Source organism: Chlorocebus sabaeus, chromosome X, assembly GCF_047675955.1.
Source record: "Chlorocebus sabaeus isolate Y175 chromosome X, mChlSab1.0.hap1, whole genome shotgun sequence".
Taxonomy (NCBI): Eukaryota; Metazoa; Chordata; class Mammalia; order Primates; family Cercopithecidae; genus Chlorocebus; species Chlorocebus sabaeus.
In genome coordinates this window covers 84,809,968-84,834,243 of record NC_132933.1, presented here as the reverse complement: position 1 = coordinate 84,834,243, position 24,276 = coordinate 84,809,968, and positions in this window count along the sequence as shown.

Sequence of the window (24,276 nt, the reverse complement as noted above, 5' to 3'; positions counted from 1 at the left end):
ATCAACAAACCTGACAAAAACAAGCAATGAGGAAAGGATCTCCTATTCAATAAATGGTGCTGGGAAAACTGGCTAGCCATTTGCAGAAAACTGAACCTGGACCCCGTCCTCACACCTTATACAAAAATTAACTCAAGATGGATTAAAGACTTAAATGTAAAACCCAAAAGCATAAAAACCATAGAAGAAAACTGAGACAATACCATTCAGAACATAGGCATGTGCAAAGACTTCATAACTAAAACACCAAAAGCAATTGCAAGAAAAGCAAAAATTAACAAATCAGATCTAATTAAACTAAAGAGCTTCTGCACAGCAAATAAACTATCATCAGAGTGAACAGGTAACCTACAGAATGGGAGAAAATTTTTGCCATCTACCTATCTGACAAAGGTCTAATATCCAGAATTTAGAAGGAACTTAAAGAAGTGTACAAGAAAAAAGCAACCCCATCAGAAAGTGGGCAAAAGATATAAACGGACACTTCTCAAAAGGAGACATTTACATGGCCAACAAACATATGAAAAAATCACTGATCATTAGAAAAATGCACATCAGAACCACAATGAGATACCATCTCATGCCAGTCAGAAAGGTGATTATTAAAAAGTTAAGAAACAATGATGCTGGCGAGGCTGTTAAGAAATAGGAATGCCTTTACACCGTTGGTGGGAATGTGAATTAGTTCAATCATTGTGGAAGACAGTATGGTGATTCCTCATGAATCTAGAACCAGAAATACTATTTGACCCAGAGATCCTTTTACTGAGTATATACCCAAAGGATTATAAATCATCCCACTATAAAGACAAATGCATTCATATGTTTTTTGCAGTGCTATTTACAATAGCAAAGTCATGGAACCAACCCAAATGCCCATCAATGATAGACTGGTTAAATAAAATGTGGTACATATACGCCATGGAATACAACACAGCCATAAGAAGGAATGAGATCATGTCCTTTGCAGGGAAACGGATGAAGCTGGTGTTGCAGGAAGTTAGGGACCCTGAATGGAGGGACCGGCTGAAGCCATGGCAGAAGAACATAAATTGTGAAAATTTCATGGACACTTATCACTTCTCCAATCAATAACCTGTGATTTCCTATGCCTGTCTTTACTTTAATCCCTTAATCTCATCATCTTCATAAGCTGAGGAGGATGTATGTCGCCTTAGGACCCTGTGATGATTGCATTAACTGCACAAATTGTTTGTAGAGCATGTGTGTTTGAACAATATGAAATCTGGGCACCTGACGACTGGTGAGTAGTCTGTGCATGGTCCGGGTTAACTATGGGTCACATGGAGTCTAAACATTATGCTTATCTCTGCTATATTAAACTCCTGTTAACACAGGGAGGTGTTCAAGTGCCTATGGAAAATATGGTCACTCTATTCAGGGCAGTGGAACAATACTGTCCTTGGTTTCCTGAAAAAGGAACCTTAGATGTAGAACTATGGGATCATGTTGGTGCAACATTCAGGGAACTGGTCTCCACAGGGAATTATGTTCCCGTCACTGTTTGGGGTGATTGGGCCTTGGTATGTGCCATCCTGATGACATACCAATCCCGTGACCCCCTACAGTTACCACAATTTTCTGAATCTGATGACCCTCCACATCTTCCTCAACCTTCCTCTCCCACATGGACTTCGTAATCTGATCAGCCTCTCCCTTCAGCTTCTCCTCCCCCACCTGACAATGTTGAGGATTCAATGTCTAACTCTGGTGACTCTGGATTACGGTCACCCCCAATAGATCTTATTTCTTTTCATGAAGAGTCAGTAATTGCAGCTCCTGTGGCCCTGATTCACACAGCCCAGTACCACATATATGCTAATTCTTCTCTCTTCAAACCTCTGGAGTCACCTAATGGCTCTAGAACCAAACTACAATTTACCTATAATTCTTCAGGCCCTCCCCCATCCACTTCAGCCCCTCACCCCCTGTCGTTTCAGTTCCTCAACCAGTCGCTTTGCCATCTACTCAGCCTGCTCTGTACCCTTCTTCACACATGGATGCCAGTAATCACCAGTATACTTCTGCTCCTTCTGCTCCCCCAATATCCCTTTCTCATGCTCTCATTCCGGTCCGATCCCTTCACCCTCACTTTCCCTTATCTACACATGCTTTTCCTGTCACTTCTATGCCAACTCCATCTCAGATGCCTACTCTTGACACTTCAGTGCAATACTTATTATGCCAAAACAAAGAAACAAGTGGATTAGATGCATGGACTTATCCAGTCACACTAGACCCACCTAACTTCCAAGGGGGCACAAATGCATCATTATGTACCTCTTAATCTTACCTTTTTAAAAGAATTTAAGGATGCTTGTACTCAGTATGGTCCTACTTCTCCTTATGTTAAAATGGCATTACAAACTTTTTGTACAGAGGTCACTTTACTTCCTTTAGACTGGGACCTTTTGGCAAAAGCTGTTCTGACCCCATCTCAGCATTTACAATTTTGTACTTGGTGGTCAGAAGAGGCTCATTTGCAGGCTCAACTAAATCAGACCAATGACATTCTAGTTACTCAGGCTCAGCTCACAGGCTCCGATAGTTTCTCTGATACTTATGCCCAATTAAACTTTGATTCTCTTACCACGGAACAAGTAACAAAGGTGTGTATGAGAGCCTGGGATAAATTACGTGTTCCAGGCCAAGCTACTGTTTCTTTTACCATGGTTAAACAAGGTCACTCTGAATTATACCCTGATTTTTAGCTAAATTACAAGATGCTGTTGAAAAATCTGTCTCTGATGAGTATGCTCAAGGTATTCTCCTTCATATGTTAGCTTTTGAAAATGCGAACCATGAGTGTAAAATGGCCATGCATTCCGTCCAGTGACAAAATTTACCTGATCACGAAGTGTTGCCTGCATATATTAAAGCTTGTGAAGGCATTGGATCAGACACCCACAAAGCTATTGTACGGGCATGGGCCATGAAGGACACCAACCAAGCTAGTCTCACTAATTCTTTTCTTGGAGCCTGCTATAATTGCAGCCAACTTGGTCATACTCAAAAAAATTGCACTGTTAAAAACTTAAAAGCAGCCAAGCTGGCTCAACAAACATGACCAAATACTACTGTTGCTGTTTTCCCACGTTGTCGCAAAGGTAAACATTGGGCTAATAATTGCCACTGTAAGTATGATATAGATGGAAACCCCCTGCCACAACACCAGGGAAATGGGGAATGGGGCCAGTCCCAGGCCCTGACATCAAATGGGATGCTTCAGACTCAGACCAACATTGCATTTCCACTTCAGGCCGTCCCAACGCAACCCCCAGGACAAACGAACTTACCTGCAGCCAACCCAAATGAGTCCCAGCCTCTCCTTCTGTCTCAGTACAATGCTTGTCCACCTCCACAGTAGGGGGCAGGATGGTTGATCTCTGTAGTACTATTCATCTGAATTTACTACCTAACTCTTTGCCTTTAATTGTCCACATGGGGGTCACTGGCCCTTTACCTCAAGGTTTGGTGGGTCTGGTGTTAGGTAGGACATCCACTTCTGCTAAGGTATCATCATTCATACTGGTCTCATTAATTCTGATTCCATTGATGAGATTAAATTAATCGTGTCTGCCAAGGTTCCTGTTTCCATTCTGGCCATTGATTCAATTGCTCAATTGCTTTTACTACCTAATATCATTTTAAACAAAGGAGATAAGACACATGGCCCTGGGATGGGCTCCCACGGTGAAAGGGCTGCTTATTGGATTAATGTAATTTCTAAACAACAGCCCACCTGCACCATACACATTCAAGGAAGAAAGTTTGAGGGCCTAGTAGATACTGATGCTGATGTTTCTGTTATTTCCTCTAGTTTATGGCCTTCCTCCTGGCTTAAACATCCTGCTAACATGGGACTAGTAGGTGTTGGAAAAGCTGAGGAAGTTTATGAGAGCACATTTATCTTGCCTTGCCTTGGCCCTGATGGTCAAAAGGATACAATTCAACCCTATATCATGCCAATTCCCATTAATCTTTGTGGTATTTACTGGCACAATGGGGGGGCTGAAATTAATATTCCACATAACTCTTATAGTACTCCCAGTCAGCATATGATGGAAAACATCGGGTTTATTCCTGGGCTCGGTCTCGGTCCAAAACATGAAGGGATTACTAAATCCCTCTCAATTACTGTAAAAGAAAATAGGGCTGGTTTAAGTTATCCTTTTTAGTGGTGGCCGCTGCCACACTTCCTCATCCTATCCCTTTACAATGGAAATCTGACATATCCATTTGGATTCAGCAGTGGCAGCTTTCTAAAGAAAAGCTGGAGGCTTTAACTCAATTGGTTTCTGAACAGTTACAACTTAGAAATGTGGAACCTCTCTTTCCCCCTGGAATTCTCCTGTGTTTCTAGTAAAAAAGAAATCAGGCCAGTGGCGGATGGTAACTGATTTAAGGGCCATTAATGCTGTAATAAACCTATGGGGGTCATCCATCTTGGCATGTGTGCCCCTGCTTTACTACCTAAAAAATGCCCTAGATCTAGATCTGTTTATCTAGTCACTCTAATTAGACAGGCACAGTGTACAATACTTAAAATTTCTGGATTTCATCCAAATTTAATTGTAGTTCCTTTAAATTGGCTCGAAGTTCAAGCCGCCTTTCAACATTCCGTACTGTGGCAAATTCACATGGCTGATTTCATTGGCTTTATTGACAATCATTATCCAAAGAACAAATTGTTTGATTTTATAAAAATGACGTCTCTGGTGGTCCCTCAATTAACCAAAGATCAGCCCATTCCTGAGGTAATTACAGTGTTCACTGATGGCTCCAGTAATGGCAATGTTGGTTATATAGGTCCTATAGACAAGCTTATTTCTACCCCTTATACCTCTGCTCAAAAGGCAGAGTTAATTGCTGTAATTACTGCCTTACAGGATTTCCCCAAATCTTTAAAGATTGTCTCTGATTCTACTTAACGTGGGAAAGAGGATATGCTTGTGTTTCACCAGGAGATCATCAAAAGAAAACCACAGGGGAAAGACATCTGTGTCAGAGACTGCCCTCAGGCATGGTGAGATCTATGCCAACTCCTTAGAAGCTGGCACACCAAATCACAATGGGTCTGATTCAATCCTCCCTGATGGCAATGGAGACCCATCTAACTAATTCCACTTCTTCTGATTACCTTTCTTTTTCTCCTTACAAACCTAAAAATCTCACCATTTCTATTAGCCTAAAAATAACATCCCTCTGTTCTTCTCTTCTTCCTTCAGCACTCAATCTCGCTTACAATAGGTTTTAGTTAACGATTCTCCTCCTTACACTTTCTGTCTCACCAGTTTCCTCTCACACTGATTTACCTGCTACATATAATTATTCTTATTTGGCTTATGTGCCTTTTCCTCCACTTATTCGACCTTTCACCTGGATGGATTCTCCTGTGGAAATCTACACTAACAATAGTGTATGGATGCCTGGAGCTACAGATGACCGTTGCCCTGCTCAACGAGGAGAAGAAGGCACTGCATTTAATGTTACCATGGTTTATAAATACCCCCCTCTGTGCCTCAGACATGCACTTGGTTGTATCCATCTAGAAACTCAAGTCTGGGCTGCTTATCTTCTGGAGAGATCAGCTACAGAGGAATGAGGACATTTGGTCTCTGGCCTCTCCCTTTCTCCTTTAAAACAAATGAAAGGGGGAGTAATGGGAGATATCCCATACTTTCGATATAAACCTGTCAGAAAACCAGGCCCTAAAAATTTTGAGGGCCCATCTAAAACTTTAATTTGGGAAGATTGTGTTCACTCACATGCAGTAATATTAAAAAATGACTCATATGGTTTAGTAACAGACTGGGCACCAAAGGGTTATTTTAAAAAACAATTGCTCCTCTGGCAGAAGGGAACGCCTGGAGGCTACTTATTTTATTTCTTACCGGGAGAACAAGAATCATCATTCTACTTTGCATAGGAGGTTCAGCTCAATCTTTCCCTTAAAATGAGAAGATAAAGGCATTTACCCCCTCCCACCTCGAGGCCTCATATGATACTCCCCATTCTGAGCCCAACACACCCAGAACTTTGGAAATTGGCTATTGCCATACCTGGACTGCAAGTATGGGAAGGGGAAACTATTCTGTCGGTTGTCCCTGCTACCGTCCCCGTCTCTCAGTATCAACGTAGATCCAGACATTCTGCTTTACTTACCTCCAACCTGACTGTTCCCATACAGAGTTGTGTTAAGCCTCCTTACATGCTGTTAGTGGGAAATATCAAAATTTGGACGAACAATCAAACTGTCCAATGCATTAATTGTCATTTATATACTTATATTAACTCCCATTTTGACTCCAGTAAAAGTGTAATGTTGGTTCGAGCTCCAGAAGGAATCTGGATTCTGGTAATTTTGCCCAGACCTTGGGAATCCTCCCCCCAATACATTTAATTAATGAAGTGTTACAGCAAATTCTAAAAAGATCTAAGAGATTTGTTTTCACTTTAATCACCATGATCATGGGCCTAATTACAGTCACTGCAATGGCCACCACTGCCAGAATGGTGTTACATCAATCTATTTAAACGGCTCATTTTGTTAATGATTGGCAAGCCCTTTCCACCCAAATGTGGAATTCTCAAAAAAGCATTGATCAAAAATTGGCTAATCAAATTAAGGACTTAAGACAGTCTGTTGTTCAGCTTGGAGATCCGGTAGTGAGTCTCGAACATCACATGCAAATGCAGTGCAACTGGAATACCTCTGATTTCTGTATCAACCCATATTCCTATAACGAGACTGATCATTCATGGGAAATGGTCAAAGGACACCTTCTGGGTAGGGAAGATAATTTATCATTGGGCATAACTAAATTAAAGAAACAAATTTTTGAAGCCTCTCAAGCTCATTTATTCATCGTGCCTGGAGCTGAGGCATTAGATCAGGTGGCAGAAAATATTTATGGATTAAATCCCACGACTTGGATTAAGTCTATTGGGGGCTCCACTGTAGTAAATTTTGGAATTATGTTTCTCTGTTTAATCGGCTTATTTTTAGTGTGCCGGACCAGTCAAAGAATCCTGCATAAAAATCAAGAGAACAAACAAGTCTTCATCACCATGGCATATTTATATAAAAAGAAAGGGAGAGATGTTGCAGGAAGTCAGGAATCCTGAATGGAGGGACTGATTGAAGCCATGGCAGAAGAACATAAATTGTGAAGATTTCATGGACATTTATTAGTTCCACATGTTAATACTTTTATAATTTCTTATGCCTGTCTTCACTGCAATCTCTGAACATAAATTGTGAAGATTTCATGGACACTTATCACTTCCCCAATCAATACCCTTGTGATTTCCTATGCTTGTCTTTAATCTCTCAATCCCATCATCTTCATAAGCTGAGGAGGATGTATGTCACCTCAGGACCCTGTGATGACTGCATTAACTGCACAAATTGTTTGTAGAGCATGTGTGTTTGAACAATATGAAATCTGGGCACCTTGAAAAAAGAACAGGATGACAGCAATGTTCAAGGAACAAGGGAGATAACTTTAAACTCTGACTGCCTGTGAGCCGGGTGGAGCAGAGACATATTTCTCTTGTTTCAAAAGCAAATTAGAGAAATATCGCTGAATTATTTTTCTCAGCAAGGAATATGCCTGAGAAAGAGAATGCGTCCCTGAGGGGAGGCCTCTAAAATGGCCACTTTGGGGACAGTTGTGTTTTATGGTCATAGACAAAGGGATGAAATAAGCCCCAGCCTCCCATAGCGCTCCCAGGATTATTAGGACGAGGAAATTCCTGCCTAATACATTTTGGTCAGACCAGTCATCTGCTCTCAAACCCTGTCTCCTGATAAGATGCTATCAATGACAATGCGTGCCCAAAACTTCATTACCAATTTTAATTTCGCCCCATCCTGTGGTCCTGTGATCTCGCCCTGCCTCCATTTGCTTTGTGATATTTTATTACCTTGTACACTCCCTCCCCTTTTGAAAATTGCTAACAAAAACTTGCTGGTTTTATGGCTCAGGGAACATCACGGAACCTGCTGACATGTGATGTCTCCCCTGGATACCCAGTTTTAAAATTTCTCTCTTCTACTCTTTCTCTTTATTTCTCAGACCAGCTGACACTTAGGGAAAATAGAAAAGGACCCACATTGAATATTGGGGATGGGTTTTCCCTGATAGCTGGAAACCATCATCCTCAGCAAACTAACACAGGAACAGAAAACCAAACACTGCATGTTCTCACTCATAAGTGTGAGTTGAACAATGAGAACACATTGACACAGGGAGGGGAACAACACATACTAGGGCCTGTTGGGGTGTGTGGGGTGAGTGGAGGGAACTTAGAGGATAGGTCAATAGATGCAGCAAACCACCATGGCACACATATATATATGTAACAAATCTGCATGCTCTGCACATGTGTCCTGGAAATTAAAGTAAAATAATATATATATCATATAATGGAAGGTACATGTGGGATTTGCATGACACAGTGAACTAATACTTTCCAAATTACAAATGCATGATGCAACAAAATCATGCATGGATAAAAGATTCATGAATGAATACATGAATGATTTATGCAAGATTCATTTAAAGGACAAGATTGATCAACAGATTTTAACATAACAGAATATGACAGGTTCATTGATATGGTTTCTGGTTCCATGATGCAACTAACCTTTAAGAAATTATGCTTATTGGATTTTGGTGCAGTCTTAAAGAAGAATATCTACATATCTGTCTGTGTGGGGCCAGATTTTCTTCATTTTCTTCAAACAAAACAGGATATAATAGCACACTGAATGCCAAAGCAGCTACAAGAATCTGGTTATTTTCTATTAAGCCCAACAATCGAGTTTTGAAAATTTGAAGATAATATCATTTATTTTACTATCTGATTTTTTTGAAAAATATAGATATTCTCCACAAAAATGTTTATATGTTAACATATCATTGACCTATTATTGTTAATTGTTAATTAATTTTCAAAAAATTCTCAGTTTTAATTTGCAATTTGATAAACATCAATAGATATAAATCACAAAAACAAAGGCTCTTTGAGGTCCTCAATCATTTTTAAGAGTTTAAAGTGGTCCTGAGACCAAAAAAAATGACAGCAGTTCCTCTACACTAACCATGTCACCTCTGATTCTTAAGTACTAGTGGCCTACAAGCCTTTAAAGCCCTTCAGAGACAGGCCAAAAGCTTCCTTTCAAGTCTCATCTCCTATCACTTCTCTCTGTGTACCCTACTTGTCAGCTACATCTGCATCAGTTAACTTGCTAATCCTTCAACCTGCCAAGCCCATCCTCACCTCTATACGTAGTCTATTTGGTCCTATAAACATCACATTGTCTCTGGAGTATTCCTTCCTGCTTGGCAAATTTAGTTGATCTCTTCTTCCCTTTCTACAATGCACTCTATGAGGTTGAGTTCAGAATGGACGTCAGCTCCATTTTTTAAGTAAATAAACTGAGGTCCAGAGAAAGAAAGGGACTCAACTAATTCCTACAGCAAGTGAGCAGCAGACCTAGTGTCTAAATTCCCAGCATTATTTTTGTACTTCCACTGCAGAGACTCAAAGTATTGGAGACACTGCAAGAAGGGGCACTTAAATGAACTAAAAAAAAGTTCTGGATTGGAACATTCTTGAAAGAAGTAACTCTTGACTTTGCCATGGTATAAGAGCAGCCAATCAATCCTTGCACATATTGACAGTAGATGAGAAGCAACTCATGGGAAATATCCTTGTCCTTTTTTTGCTTCTGCAAATGGTAGAGTTTATCCCACTCCAGTCAGTCATTATCCTTGAACAGAATAGCTGAGGGGCCTTCAGGCACTCCAGAGGCCACCGGCAGAGTACTGTTCTCATTTGAAGGCTACTTGAGCTGACGTTTTTGTGACACAACTGCCCACTGTCCCCACTATCCTCAGTTGCCTCCCTAGGCTGGGATAAAACTCCAGGCAAGGTCCTAAGCAACATTCAGACATTGGTAGAAAAATGTAACTGCCTGTTTCAGAGCACTTTGCCTTTCCTGTAATTTGTCAAATGGTGGGTATTTGGATTTTTCTTTTCAGAGAAAACAGGTTTTAAAAGCTTTTGGAAAATGCTAAGAGACACTTTCTATGAGGCCTCCAAATGAAGCTAACTCTAAGGGATGCTGCTTGTGCCACAGCATCTGGCTGGTTAGAAAAGCTGCTCTCAGGGACAGAGGCCTAAGGGATATTGATGAAAATTTAATGGATGTCTGGAAGTCTTGAAAACACTGCTCCACAGGAAAGCTTTTAGAATAGAGATGATCAGTTCAGTGTATCCCACGTTATTGGGGGCACACCTGAGTCAAATCCTGTAATAAGGGCTTGGAACACAGAGTTGAATAAAACTTGGCTCCTTCCCTTAATAAATTCATAGCCTCTTCAGAAAAACAAGCAGAAATACACATAGATGCAACACAGCGTTACCAATGCTAGAATAAGTATGACTAGGGAAGGAGTGATCACAATGAAATGGAGAAGGTTTTCTTAGGGCCATGATATGTGAGCACGGCCTTAATGTGAACAGGCGCTCATCTGTTCACAGGTCATTACAGGTTTCAGGAACCAAATATGAAAAGGATGGCAGTAGAAAAGATGAAAATATTGGTCATTTTCTGGCTATCATCCCCACCCCCAGATCTATTCCCTACCCTTCTCTTCCCTGCTTTGTTTCCCAGCAGACTGACCTTGTAGACTGTATCAACTGGCTGCCCTTGTCTGCTGGCTTCTAGCTGGGTTTGGCTAATGGGAGGCACTGGCATATCAGAGTGGGAGGAGAGGACAGTCCTGGTATTTCTTTCCTACTCCTTCTCTGCTTTGGGCCTCATTTCTGGCACTTATTGGAATCTTCCCTGACTACAGCTCTTAATAGAGACTTCTTCACAGTTTCAGCTCTCACTCAGATCTGGTAATACTATCCCATGCCTTTACCCCTCCAAACCAAGGCTATAATGGCTTCTTGCTATTATTAGACTTTGAGTGCTTCACCGTCTCCTGTTGGTGCCTTTAATCCTGCCCAAACTTCTGAAAATGGTCAATTTTATTTCCCACAAGGACCTTTACAAACATAAATTATAACATCCACAGGTCCAACTTTCACAGAATGTAAAGTATGTGGCTGTGGATGAGGTGATAAGGTACAGGAAGGAGATGAGACAAGGGCTGCCTAGCAAAACATCTTATATGACCCTTCATATGAAAAACCTTGCATAAGTATGTCATGAGTAGCCTCTACAAATCAATTTTGTTGGAAGAGGAGAATTCCTGAAGGTGTTTGTCTTCTGTATAGATGATGTCCAAGTTAATAGCTACCGGTTTTTGAACACTTACTATGTGTTAGATACCTTATCTTCATTATTTCATTGAATTCTCATAACAATCCTCGAAGATGAGCACTTACTCATATCAACTGTACAGGTGAAAAAATGAAGGCTCAGAGAAGAAAAGTAATTTTCCCACTTGATCACTAATGAATAAAAAAGAAAGGATTTGAATCCATGTCTGTCTGAGTCAAGAACTTGGGTGTTTCACTATGCCCAGTTAGGTCGCGAATCTGTATACATGACTTTAAGGTATCTTTCAGCCCTAGGATTCCTTACATCTGTGGGATAAGAAGCCATCTCCAACTAAGTCCACCAGCCTATCCATTAACAAAGGGTGATGGTAGCAGACTTGTGGCCAGAGGGCTTCTTCAGCAGTGCATGCAGGGGTATAAATGAGACTTCATGGCTGGGGACAATGCTGTATTTTCGTGCAAATATACCTCCTACTGGCCATGTCCCCCCAATGGGTGGAGACAGAACCATATGGCTGATTAATTCTGATAGAATTCCATCTTTAGAAGGGCCATCCCATCAGCTCCTCAGGTAGAAATCTAGCACTCCAGTAGGACTGAATGCCACCCATAGTTCCAACCCATGCATGCTGAGCACTGGCACAGCTAGGGTGACTTGACCACTGAGTCTAGACACTAATCATAGTTTGATATCAAGCCTAAGGAAAATAAAAAGAGTCACCAAATTTGAACACCTATTCCAGACAAGGCACTGAAGCATGTGTTATCACTGTCATATTACACTTGAGGAAACTAAGGCTTAGAGAAGGTAAAGACTTGCCAGGGTATAACAAAGCTATCAAGTGTCAGAACAGACACTGGAATCCAGGCTCTCCCTGACTACCAAAGTTCATATTACCTGCTACCATACTATTTGGGTAGCATAATATAGGAGTTAAAAGCTCAGAATTGGGAGCTTGGGTTTTAATCTGGCTCCACCACTCCTTAGCTATATGACTCGGACAAGTTACTTAACCTCTCTGTGCTTCAACTTCTTCATCTTTAAAATAAGAATAGGGGCTGTCATGAGGTTTAAATGCATTCATATTTGAAAAGCACTGAGAACAATGCGTGACACAGAGTAAGTGCCATATGTTTGTTAAATAGATGAAAGACCTTTTCTACCCCTTCAACATCGAATTCTTCCTTTTGCAGACCCATAAAGGAAAAGAAAGGAACTAGCTCAGGAGAAATGCTCTCCCAAAAGGAAATAAGCTTTTCTCCTGATGCTGGAAAAAGGATAAGGCCATTGATTAACCTTTATAAAAAGGACAACCTGTAAAGCTTGGGAAGGCTGACAGAGAAAGTACATGATGTCTGTATCCTGGGTTGAATCCCTGTGCCCACACTCCCTTGCTCCCTCACTGCAACTGGATACTGGTTGTTGCTTGGACAGCTCTCCCTGACCTCCCTACCATCACCAGATCTGGAGACTGCTGCTGAGATAATAAAAAGAATTGAGATGGTCATCTGAAAGACTGGGACCTTCACCATAGATTACGGAAGCTGGAAATAGCACTGTCTGGCTCAAAAACAAAAGCTATGTCTTGGTTTCAGAAGGTAGCAAGGGAAAAGAGGGGGTTCATGGACCACATATCCCTGACCTGGAACCAGGGAAGATATATATTATGTATAAATATGTATATGTGTATAGATGCCTTACAGTTTGCTGGAAGTCTGGGGCAGGGAGACAAGTGGACAATGTGGTCTCCACTTCCTGCCAAAGACACTTGTGTGAGTGGGGCAAAACTGATGATCACATGGAAAACCCTGGTTGCACAGATGTGCCCTGTGCAATCACTATGGCCTAGGTATTGGCTATTACTCTTTACCAATCCAGAAAGCATGAACCTTTGAATATAAGTTTTGCTGCTCTGTTTTCTCCAAGACTCTGCCACCAGGCAAGTGCTTCCAACTGACTGACTGAACACACACTCAAATACCCAACAGTTATGTTATGTTGTGAAAGTGTGCTGGTTAATTTTATGTTTCAATTGAATTGTGCTATAGAGTGCCCACATTAAACATTAGTTCTGGGTGTATCTGTGAGGGTGTTTCCAGAAGAGATTGGCATTTGAATCAGTGGAATCAGAAGATTCCTACCCCAACGTGGGTAGGTATCATGCAATCTGTTGAGGGTCTGAATAAAACAAAAAGCAGCAGAAAGAGGAATTTTCCTCTTTTCCTTCCTGCCAGATTTCTTGAGTGGGGACATGGATCTTCTCCTGCCTGTGGCACTCCTGGTTCTCAGGCCCTTGGACTCAGACTGAATTACACTACCAGCTTTCTTGGATCTCCAGCTTACAGATGATAGATCATGAAACTTCTTGACCTCCATAAATGAGTTAGCCAATTCCTTAAAAAAAATTCTTTCATGTACAAATCTATCTATCTATCTATCTATCTATCTATCTATCTATCATCTATCTATCTATCATCTATAAATTCTGTTGGGGTACCAAGAACTGTGTGTGTGTATATATATATGTGTGTGTGCATGTGTATATATATGTGTGTGTGTATGTATATATGTATATACATGTGCATATATATATGCATATATAATGCATGGTGGTTACATGGAGACACACACACATATATATATGCATATATATACACATATGTACACAAACAGAATTATGCCTCCTTTTATTTCACTTCACATTATTGTGCTTAGCAGATATTATGTTCTTTTACAAATTGAAGGTTTGTGGCAACCCTGCACTGAACGAGTCTATCAGCACGATTTTTCCGACAGTATGTGCTCACTTCATGTCTCTGTCAAATTTTGGTAATTCTTGCAATATTTCAATTTTTTCATTATTATTATACCTGTTATGGTGATGTGTAATCAGGGATCTTTGGTGTTACTATTATAATTCTTCTGGGGTGCCACAAACCACACTTACGTGACAGTGAGCTAAATGAGTAAATGTTGTGCTGTTCTGACTAATCTACTGACCAGCAGTTCCCTGTCTGTATCCCTTTCCTTGTGACTCCCTATGCCCTGAGATACAACAATATTGAAATTAGTCAATTAATAACACTACAATGGCATCTAAATGTTCAAATGAAAGGAATAATCACACACATCTCTTAATTTAAATCAAAAGCTAGAAATAATTAAGTTTAGTGTGGAAGACATATCAAAACCTGAAAAAGGCTGAACACTAGGCCTCTTGCACCAAACAGCTAAGTTATGAATGCAGTTAAAAGTTCTTAAGGGAAATTTAAAATGCTACTCCAGCGAACACACAAATGATAAGAAAGCAAAACAGCTTTATAGCTGATATGAAAAAACTTTTGGTGGTCTGGAGAGAGGATCAAACCAGCCATAACATTCGCTTATTAAGCTAAAGCTTAATCCAGAGTGAGGCCCTCTCTTCAGTTCTATGAATGCTGAGAGAGGTGAGAAAGACACAGAAGACAAGTTTGAAGCTAACAGAGGTTGGATCATAATGTTTAAGGAAAGAAACCATCTCCATGACATAAAAGTGAAAGGTGAAGCAGCAAGTGCTGATTTAGAAGCTGCACAAGTTATCCGGAAGATCTGGCTAAGATAATTGATAAAGGGGCAACAGTAAACAACAAATTTTCAATGTAGATGAAATAGCCTCATATTGGAAGAGATGTCATGTAGCTATGTAGTTAGAGAGAAGTCAATGTTAACTTCGAAGAACAAGCTGACTCTCTTGTTACAGGCTAATGCAGCTGGTGATTTTAAGTTGAAGCCAATGCTCACTGGCCATTCTGTAAATACTAGGGCCCTTAAGAATTATGTTAAATCTACTCTGCCTATTGTCTATAAATTGAGCAGCAAAGTCTATATGAAAACACATCTGTTTACAGCATGGTTTACCAAATGTTTTAAACCTATTGTTGAGACTTACTGCTCAGAAGAAAAGATTCCTCTCAAAATATTTCTGCCCATTGACTATGCACCTTGTCACCTAAGAGCTCTGATGGAGATGCACAAAAAGATTAATGTTGTTATTATGCCTGCTAACATAACATTCATTCTGCAGCCGCCAAATCAAGAAGTAATTTTGATTTTCAAGTCTTATTGTTTAAGAAATACATTTTGTAAGGCTATAGCTGACATAAATATTAATTTCCCTGATGGACCTGGGAAAATATATGGAAAACTTTCTGGAAAGGATTCAGCATTCTAGATGCCATTAACAGCATTCTTGATCCATGGGAGTAGGTCAAAATACCAACATTAACAGGAGTTTGGAAAAAGTTGATTCTGACCCTCATGGGTGACTTTGAAGGGTTCAAGACTTCAGTGGAACAAGTAATTGAAGATGTGGTAGAAATAGCAAGAAAACTAGAATTAGAAATGAGGCCTGAAGATGTGACTGAATTGCTGTAATGTCATAATAAAACTTTAACAGATGAGAAGTTACCTTTTATGGATGAGCAAAGAAAGTGGTTTCTTGAGATGGAATCTGCTTCTGGTGAAGATGCCATGAACATTGTTGAAACGACAACAAAGAATTTAGAACATTATGTAAACTTCGTTGATAAAGTGGTGGTAAGGTTTAATATGATTATCTCCAAATTAGAAAGAAGTTCTACTGTGGGTAAAATGCTATCAAATAGCATTACATGCTACAGAGAATTTTTTTCTGAAAGGAAGAGTCAATTGATGTGGCAAACTTCATAGTTGTCTTCTTTTAAGAAATTGACACAGCCACCCCAGTCTTCAGTAACTATTAGCCTGAGCAGTCAGCAGCCATCAACCTTCACATAAGACCTTCCACCATTAAAAAGTTATGACTTGCTGAAGGCTCAGATGACTGTTAGCATTTTTTAGTTACAGAGTATTTTTAAATTATGGGATGTACATTGTTTTTCTAAACATCAGGTTATTGCACTCTTAGTAGACTATAGTATAGTGTAAACATTACTTTTATATGTACTGGGAAACCAAAAAATTCATGTGACTTGAGTTATTGTAATATTTGCTTTATTGTGGTGATCTGGAACCAAACCTGCAATCTCTCTAAAAGATTAAATATATAAAATATATATATATATTTATATATATATGTATGTGTGTGTATGTGTGTATGTGTGTGTCCTCTTCTCTGGTTCTCTGGAAAACTGGCTAACACAGAAAAGGGAAAGCACTATTTTTGGTGTTAGACACAACTGAGGTCAAATACCAACACCATCAATTAATATCTATGTAATCTGAAGTAAATTATTTAACTTTCCAAAGCCTCAGTTTCCTCATATCTAAAATTGGATAACACTACCTCTCCCAAGGCTTTTATGAGCATTAAGTAAGAAATTAGCAGAGGTCCTTTCCCTCCTCTTGACTATTCCTTTTCCTCAGCTGCCAATCAGCATCTTAAAGATTTTTGGGGGATTTGAAAATGTAAGTATATTTCTAATTTGAATTAAAAATCCAAAGCCCCTCCTTCCCACTAAACCTCCATAACTCCTTCCTGAGTCACATGGGCTTTGATCTATAGAATGACCTTATAGACCTTAGACGGATCTGAGGCACATTCATTAATGCCCCAGTTAGTCCTACGATTATTTCACCTCCTTTGCTCTTCTGAGCATCTTCCAATGAATACACTTGGGATGGTCACATCTAGGGGTGCCTCTCACATTTCTATTGATATATATATTTATTACAATTATTTGGCAGATGCCCATAAAGTGTCTTGAGCAAGAAGTGCCTTTTCCAAATAACACAAAGGCTCCATATAGACTAGAAGTGGCCCTGTACCTTCCTGATTCCCAGCTTACTTTAGGCACTGGGCACACTCTTTATAGAGATTGAGATCCAGAAAGAGTATTACTTGTCCAAAGTCACATAGTGAATAAATGGAAAAGGCCAAGATAGCCATGGAGGCCTGTGGGACTCCTTAGCCTATGCAAAGATGGCATATTTTCATTACTGAAAACTTTTCTAATACCCAAAGCCCCCAAAACCCAGGATTGAGTTGGTATTTGGGAATGCAACTTTTCACTGGGTGTGCTATGGTGCTGGAGGTGGAGCAAAGAGGGTGTCTTAATCTGTTTAATGTTGCTCTAACAGAATACCTGAAACTGGGTAATTTACTGTGAATGGCAATTTATTGGCACACAGTTCTGTAGGCTGGGAGGTCAAAGATTAAGGAACTGACATCTTGTGAGGACCTTCTTGCTGTGTTATCCCATGGTGAAGGTGAAAGGGCAAGAGAAGGTGACAGAGAGTAAGGAATCAAACTTACAAACTCAAGCCCTTTTATAATCAGCATTAACCCATTCATGAGGGTGGAGCCCTCATGAACTAAATACTTCTCATTAGGCCTCACTTCCCAACATTGCTGCACTAGAGATTAAATTTCTAACACATGCTTTTTTGTTTGTTTTGTTTTGTTTTGTTTTGTTTGTGAGACAGAGTCTTGCTCTGTCACCCAAGCTAGAGTGCAGTGGTGCAATCGTGGCTCACTGCAACCTCCACCTCCCGAGTTCAAGCGATTCTCATGCCTAGTCCTCTCAAGTAGCTGGGACTACAGTTGTGTGCCACCATGCCCAGCTAATTTTTCATATTTTTGTTACAGATTGGGTTTTGCCATGTTGGCCAGACTGGTCTCGAACTCCTGGCCTCAAGTGATCTGCCCACCTTGGCCTCCCAAAGTGCTGGGATTACAGGCATGAGCCACTGCACCTGGCCTAACACATGCTTTTTGGGGAACACATTCAAACCATAGCAGGCTAAGTCCCCTCCCCACTATGTCACAGTAGGAATAGCCTACCTGCTTAGCTGTCTATGCTTTATTCCCAGAGCTCAAATCCATTTAAAGGATCTTTAGACCCATTTCTTAAGGCATTTTGTGATTTCTTCTTTACTTAAGGAAAAATAACATGGTTTCTTGCTGAATATAAATATACCTTGGACAGCCAAGAGTCTAAGGTTAATATCCAATTAAGTGTGAAATCAGCCAGTAGGATGGTAGTGCTTCTCTCTCCTACAGGACCTACCCACTCCCTGAGTACCTTTGAAGGAATGTCCATAGCACAATTGTAACAACAGCAGGCGTACAAAATGTAGGAGGAAAAATGGGTAGGTGAGTGTGGGAGAGATAGCCACTCCCCAGAATAGCAAATGAGTGCACAGGAGGGTGAAGGCTCCCAAGCCACACTACCAGGACCTGAACTATCGTAAAAAGAAGGAACACTTCTCAGACCTCAAAATATAAGCATCCTCCAGGCTTCACTGTTGGCAAATGCACAGAGCAAAGTATCTGGGCCTGGGTTTTGGCATTAAACTCCCACATGAAAAGAAGAACAACGATGGAGGGAACTGGTCCAGGTATAGGAACAGGTTAGATAGGGTGGTGGGGGCAGGATGGCTAGTAACAGGGCCAAGGGACATGACATTTTCCAGTGAGGCAGGTTATACCATATTGAGGAATTTAAGAATCAAGTTGTGGATAACATTTGGAAAAATCTTTGGTAGAGTTCAATCCACCAGCCCTGAGTGGATAAAGAGAAGATTCCATTCCTGGATAGTAGATAAGGCAGTTGCTATCACTACCACAGTGGCTGCTGTTGCTGCCACGTACTACTACTACTACTACTACTACTACTACTACTACTGCCACTACTGGTTAGTATTGAGTACTTATTAAAGGCCAACCATGGTTATTTGGGTGAAGTAAAATACAGACAATAACAAGATTGAATCAGAAAACAAATAAACAACAACAACAAAAAACTCCCAACAAAGAAAATCTCAGGACCTGATGGCTTCACTGCCAAATTCTACCAAATTTATAAAGAAGAGCTAACACCAATTTTCCTCAAACTATCCCCAAAAAAATAGAAAAGAAGAAAATTCTTTCTAGCTCATTTTATAAGGTCAGCATTACACTGATAACAAAATCAGACAAAGATATAACAAAAGCATTAAACTAAGGGCCAATATCCCTGATGAACATTGACATAAAAATCCTAAATGAAATACTAGCAAATTGAATCCTACATCACATCAAAAATATAATACACCATGAACAAGTGGGATTTATCCCAGGAATACAAGGGTGGTTCAACACACACAAATCAATAAATGTGATACATCACATCAACAGAATGAAGGACAAAATCCATATGATCATTTCAAGAGATGCAGAAAAAGTATCTGATAAAATTCAACATCTCTTCATGATACAAACTCTCAACAAACTAGGCATAGAAGGAACATACCTCAACATAATAAAACATATGACAAACCTTCAGCTAACATCATACTGAATGGGGAAAAGGCTGAAAGCCTTCCTCCAAGAACTGAAATTAAATGATGCCCACTTTCACCAGTCCTATTCAACATAGTACTGGAAGTCATAGCAATGGCAATCAGGCAAGAGAAAGAAATAAATGGCATCCAAATTGGAAAAGAGGAAGTCTAATTGTCCTAATTTGCAGATGACACAATCTTATATTTAGAAAAACTAAAAGACTCCATCAAAGTAAAAAACCTCTTAGAACTGGTAGATTCAATAAAGTTACAGGATACAAAATCAACATACAAAAGTCAGCGGTATTTCTATATACCAATAAAGAAAGAACTGAGGCTAGGCGCAGTGGCTCACGCCTGTAATCCCAGCACCTTGGGAGGCCAAGGAAGGCAGATGGCTTCAGCCTAGGAGTTTGAGACCAGCCTGGGCAACATGGCAAAACCCTGTCTCTACAAAAAATACAAAAAATTAGCCAGCTGTGGTGGCACGTGCCTGTAGTCCCAGCTACTTGGGAGGCTGAGGCAGGAAGATTGCTTGAGCCCAGGGAAGTTGAGGCTGCAATGAGCCATGATCACAGCACTGTACTCAAGTCTGGGTGACAGAGTGGGACCCTGTCGAAAGGAAGAAAGCAAGAAAGAGAGAGAGGAAGAAAGGAGGGAAGGAGGAAGGGAAGGAAGGAAGGAAGGAAGGAAGGAAGGAAGGAAGGAAGGAAGGAAGGAAGGAAGGAAGGAGAGAGCAAGAGAGAGAGAAAGGAAGAAAAAGAAGAGAAAGAGAAAGAAGAAAGAAAGAAGAAAAGAAAGAGAAAGAAAGAAGAAAAAGAGAATAGCTGAAAGAAAAATCAAGAAGGCACTATTCACAATAATAAAGATATGAAATCACTTAACTGTCCACCAATGAATGAATGGATAAAACGCAGTATATGTACACAATGGAATACTATTTGGCCATAACAAAATGAAATCCTTTCATTTGCAGCAATGTGGATGGAACTTGAAGTCATTATGTTAAGCCAGACACAGTAAGACAAATATCTCATGCACTCACTCATACGTGGGAGCTAAAAAAAAAAGTCGATTTCATGGAGGTAGAGAGTAGAAGGATAGTTACCAAAGGCTGGGAAACATGGTGAGGGAGGGGAGGATGAAGAGTTTGGTTAATGGGTACTAATACGTGCTAGATAGAAGGAATAAGTTCTAATGTTTGATAGTAGAGTAGGGTGAGTAGTTAACGATGTATTTTCAAATAACTAAAAGTAAGGACTTGAAGTGTTCTCAACACATCAAAATGATAAATGCTCAAGGTGATGGATATCCCAAATACCCTGAATTCATCATTACACATTTTATGCATGTAACAAAATATCACATGTACCTCAAAATATGTATCTATACACAAAGAATAACCAACACTTATGTTTGAATTTTATACCAATATTAAAAACTCTTAGGAAGATCCCATATATCATGGGAAGCCCCCAAGTGAAAATACTGCTCTAAAGAGGGCATTCCTGGGGCCGCCTTGCTTGCACTGACAGTCTCCTTTTCTTCCAGCCTCTGAGAAAAGGTCTGTCACCTTCACTTTGCATTCCATTAGCCTTATAAAACCCAGCTAGTCTATAAATTTAAAATAATCCTTCAGTAGGCTCAGCAGTGCTAATTTGTGCTGCCAGAATGCCAGGACCCCAGGGGCAAGCTTGGAGGATTAAAGGTATGAGGAACTATGAAATCAATCTGGCTTCAATCTGTTCTATAGGAGAATTTCCCCAGGTTGGTGGATTAAGACTTTCCCAGGTGATTAGGTAAGGAAATGGTCTGGATTTGAATCCTGTATTTCTTATTTCCTGACTACAAGTACTTGGACAAATGACATAACATCCCATGTCTTCTCACCTACAAAATGGGACTAATACCAGTACCTACCTCATAGGAATGTTACTAAAATGGAACAAATCCAGTGAACCCATGAAAAGCACTTAGAAACACATCTATCCTGTAGTAGACACCATGTGTTAGCTGTAATGGCCAAGAGATACATCAATGGGAAGCACACTTCTCATGTTGGGCCTTTGGAGAAACTGTTTCTCCCCCTTTCCCCCAGTATCTAGATAGAAGGAGACTAATTAAGTGACTGGTCACCAGCATCAAGGTACTATCTAGGAATACCATCGGCTGCTACAGATCCCCCCCTTGCACTCCTGCTACTACTTCCTTTGATGTGCTGCCGAATTGTCTCTGTGTGTATTTGAGAGATGGGAGAGGTTGAACAACCCTGGGGATTCTAACTGCCCATGTAGGTGACATGTAAATGATCATTTTATTCTTCCCTAAAATTAAGGTTTCACAACCATGTGCCTTCAGACTGAAAGGCAGGGCTTCTGTTGGCAGCTACATCATGCCTGTTGTAAGCAGCTATTATGGCCCCTAAGAAGATTCTATCCTACTCCCCATGACTGTGATTACATGGCAAAAAGAATATCGAAGATGTGATTAGTGTTACTATTGACCTTAACATAGGGAGACTATCCTGGATTATTGGGGTGAACCCAATGAAATTACCCCAATGAAGGGGCGAGGCCTTAACAGCAGAAGCAGAAGAGGGGAAGTCAGAAAGATGCAAGAGAAGAGAAAGCAAAAGGACTGAAATGTTGCTGGCTTGACAACAGAGATTTCTAAGAAATGGGGACTTTAGTCACAGAACAACCAGTGAGCTTGGAAGAGAAACCCAAGCCCCAGATAACAACCACAGGCCTGGCTGATACCTTAGCTTTAGCTCAGTGAAACTGTAAGCAGAAAATCCAGCCATGCTATCCCAAACTTCTGACCTACAGAAACTGTGAGACAAATACAGGATGTTTTTCAAAGCTACTAAACTTGCGATAATTTTTTACAGCAGCAATAGAACACTAATACAATGCCTCTGGCCTCAACTTGTACATTCATCAAATTGGGGCAAAAATACCTTGTGCTCCCTACCTTAGGGAGATATTATGAGGACAAAATAAGGGACATTAAGGATGCTCTGCAAAGTTTCAAGTCATACACTGTTATATGCTCCAAAAGGAAAAAATAATCTGTTTTGAAGTAATTGAATCGAAGCAATTAAGAGCTAAGAGTTTGGAGTGCTGCGTCTCCTCCCCTAGAGAAGCAGGGCAGCATAGGAGAAATCTGACAACCGAGGGCACAGTCTTATTTCTCAGCTATGTGATCTTGGGCAAGTTATGTCACCTTTCTGAATCTCATTAAAATGTGGATAATCATCTTTGCTCTGACTAGATGATATGTCTGTTAAGGTTCAAATGAAGCAATCAGCATGAACATGTGATGAAAACAAAGCACCCAGATGGGAAGCCTATCAGTCCTCCCCATTGTGTGCCCTGCCACTGGAAGCAGGTATCTTGATATTGGTGATCACCCAAAAAAGTAGTGTTGAAAAATCCTTGTGCTAGTAAGTACTCTGAACACCTGTTTTCTGCCCCTGGCTCTGGTGTGTGGCCTTAAGCAAGACCCTTACCCCCCTCAGTATGTTTCTCCATCTCTAATTGATTAGGTTATAGTCAGTGGTCTTTAACTAATGGACATCAGAATCACCTGAAGATGAGTGGCAGATGCAGGGAGTGGTAGTATTTCCTGTTTTGTAAGTCCCTTTTGCCCCCTCAAAAGACCCAAGTCAGAGGAATTTATGAATCATTCAAAGTACAGCTTATTTAGAATATACAAATTGATTTGTCAGCATGTGGTATGAAGCAGCAGCTTGTTCAAAGCAGTTTGGATGCCTCATTATACTTTAATTAAAATACTAGGCAATTTCAAGCTGGCTACCTAGATCATGCCCCTTCTAGTTCCCTATGGTTTCCACTCATGTTGGTTTGCCATGACTGTGAACTTTCCTCTTGAATTATCCCTTCTTATGTAAACTGAAGATGTGAAACTATGGCCAGAAAAAGGTCAGTGGAGTTGCCCTTGTTTTCATTACAATGTAGGCTGTGGTATAATTAACATCACAAAATAACAGAATATCAAAGCTGAAAAGATCCTTTGAGAGTACCTGGTTTAACGGCAGAGAATTTGAGGCCTAGAGAGGGAGAGGGATTTGCTCAACATTAAGGGGAGGCAATGATAGCGCTGATTCTGGACCCTGAGGGCTCCTAAAAGGAGCTCTTCCCATGTCCTCATGTTGTCTTTCCACTGCTTCTACTGCTCAGAGATTTGAAAGCCAAGTACTTTTCAGTCTTCTTACTCCCCAGGCTGGTTTCACTATTCTTTGAGGTGGAGAAACTTTGTCATCAAAGCACATGTCAAAGGAATGCAAAAAAAACAGGTAGCTATGGACTCAATCTTTGTATCCACTCCCAACATACCAGACCATTCTTATCCACCACTTTTGGTCTTTGTCTCACCAAAAGGACTCCTTCCTCAAGCTGCTTTGCTGTCTCAAATACCTCATATCAGTGCTTCTCATACTTTAATGTGCATAGGAGTCTCTTGGGCATCTTGTGAAAGTACAGATTCTGATTCCAGATGCTCGAGTGGGTCCCGAGAATCTGCATTTCCAGTAGGCTCCCAGGTAATGCTTATGTCAAGGCTGATGATGAACCACATTTTGAGTAGCAAGACTTAAAGATGTTTATCATTCCTATTTCTAATAATCTTCTCCATTTACCTTTGGGATT